Below are 2,692 nucleotides of genomic sequence, written 5' to 3'. Positions count from 1 at the left end.
ATATATATATATATATAAGTGGGCCTAAGTGGGCTTGGCCTATTTTTTTGTTTAAATTTTTTATCTAAGGTAATTTCTTGTAAATTATATTATATAGTTGTAACTTAAATTTTTTAATTCAAATTTAAAATACAAAATATTGTAAAAAGATATTCAATGGAATGCGTTATAATTTTTATTATTATGACATTAACAAAACATGGCCCAATCTTTCTTAGTCTTCACCCCCCCTTCCCCTAATGGAATGAGCACAACAAGGTGCTAATACCACCATTGAGAAGAAAAAAAAATTAATCAAGATGTGCCAAAATATAAGTTAAATATTAATTTTACATGGTATCTCTTACAAATTTCATAAATCCTTCAAGGTTCGGAGGAATTTACGTTGGTCGTGGTGGAAAAGAAGCTTGTTCATCACTGCTTCCGGGCGAAGCTGCATCCTCCGCAAGTTCAGCTAGCATTTCTTCGTAAGCTTCGTCTACCTCTGGTTGTGATTCTGTAAGTCCAAAATTTCTTCGTTCCCAACGGATCCAATCTCTGAGAAGTACTCATTTTTCCAAGCTCTCCCTCATAGACGCTCTATATTCACCAAGTTAAAGTCTTGCTTGACTGAAAGCGCTCTCCGATGCCACTGTTGAAGCTTGAATGGGTAAAATGTCTCGGGCCATCCTTGAAAGTATCGGAAAGTATTTTTCTTTGTCCTTTCACCATTCCAAAAGATTAAATGAGCCTTCACTTCCTCAAGTCCCTATGACAAATAAACTTTAAGCTCATTTAGTTGTGAACAATCACTAGTGCTACAACCTTGAGAACCCCTGAACCCGGTCCAAGCAGTAAGTGCTCTTACTCCTGCAGTTCTTTTAGATGATTGAGAACTAGAAGAAGAAGGAGTTGGAACATTTGGTCTAGCATTATCTATTGCAATTTGATAAGCACTATAAATAGTTAGAGCATTTATTTTAATTGAGGCTTGTGCATCCGAAAGTGTAGACAACTCCTCATCTTCAAGTGCTAAACCATTATAAATAGATTGATACCAATATTGAGGATATGCTAATTTCATAGTAGGATTTAACAAGGCAGCAACACCATAAATAGGGGGAATGGGGAAAAAATATTTTTCAAATTTCTTTCTCATAGAATCAATAATAAATTTCCCACTCTCTGAAAAATAAGCAAACAAATTTGCAAGTTCTGTAAGATTAACTAAACAGTTAGAAATAGTAGGATAATATTGCCCAGAAAATTCATTTGTAGCAACATGAAATCTTTCTAAAAAATCTACTGTCACGACCTAAAATCCACTAAGGGTCGTGATGGCGCCGGACACTACTGTCAGGCAAGCCCACCAAATTACTTAATCAAATTCTCGTTTTATTTCTTTTGAAAACTAGGATATTCCTTCAAATTTAGCAATTTTTAAAGAATATAGTCTCAAATCAAATTTTAAATGATAAGCAGTTAATACAATACTTCAAACCATCCCAGAACTCGGTGTCACAAGTGCATGAGCATCTACTGTCAAGAAAATAAAATAAAACATCCGTCCGGAATACAGTGGACAGGAAGTAAATACAGTACACTGGAAGGGACTGCTCTAGCTGCGGCCGTCTCGAATGATGCAGCTCACCTAGTCCTAGAATCATCCGCGCTGCTACGCCTAGTGGGCTGCTAGAGATAAATATACCTGTGCAACAAAAATGCACAGAAGTGTAGTATGAGTACGTAAACAACGTGTACTCAATGAGTATCCCGCCTAATCTCGAAGAAGTAGAGACGAGATGGTCAACTTCGACACTTACTAGAGGTCAATTGACAATATACTAAAAATGTGAGGAAATCATGGATTTATATAGCAGTTCTAATTCACGAAGCCAGAAAACAGGTAAACACCTTCAGCAAATAGTCAAGGATTTTCAAGGTTTTCTCTTTATTATCTTATTAATTTATATCAAGCCACGAAGGGCAAATTTCACATTTAAAATTCTCAAGCAACAATATAACATGCGCAAATCACACCGAGGCGACGGCCCGATCCAACAGAAATAAACTGTGCACTTGCCGAGGGTTGACGGCGCGCCTATAGATGCATCTATTTAAATCTGCCGAGGCGTTCGGCCCGTTCCATAAATAAACACATATCCTGCTCGCGAATTATGCATGCGACGCAGGTACACACAGAGATACATGCTCAATCAGTCAATTAAGAACTTATCGGGAATATTTATCCAAATAAATAGTTTCTCTTTTTAACAATTCAGGAAAAATGATGTTTAATCTCCTTTTAAATTCATTTACTGATCCAAGGTGATTTAAGCAATTCAAGCTATCAATAGGTTCATAAATAATCCAAGTATAACATGCTTTTGGGCCCTAACTACCCGGACAATAGCATAATAGTAGCTACGCACGGACTCTCGTCACCTCGTGCGTACGTAGCCCCCGCAAATAGGAGCACATAATCAATTATTTCACCTATGGGGACAATTCCCTCTTACAAGGTTAGAAAGGAGACTCACCTTGCTCCGAAGATCCATAACCGGCATTCCACGCCCTTCTGAAGACTCCAATTGATGCACCACGCTCCAAAACTAGCCAACGGTTACGCAAATCCATTAATATATGCTCAAATATTCGTTACAATCTAATTTATAGAAATTCCTAACTCCGATCGAAAAGTTGCCCAAAACGC

The sequence above is a fragment of the Nicotiana attenuata genome, unplaced genomic scaffold, assembly GCF_001879085.1.
Source record: "Nicotiana attenuata strain UT unplaced genomic scaffold, NIATTr2, whole genome shotgun sequence".
Lineage (NCBI taxonomy): Eukaryota > Viridiplantae > Streptophyta > Magnoliopsida > Solanales > Solanaceae > Nicotiana > Nicotiana attenuata.
This window is presented reverse-complemented; position numbering follows the sequence as displayed.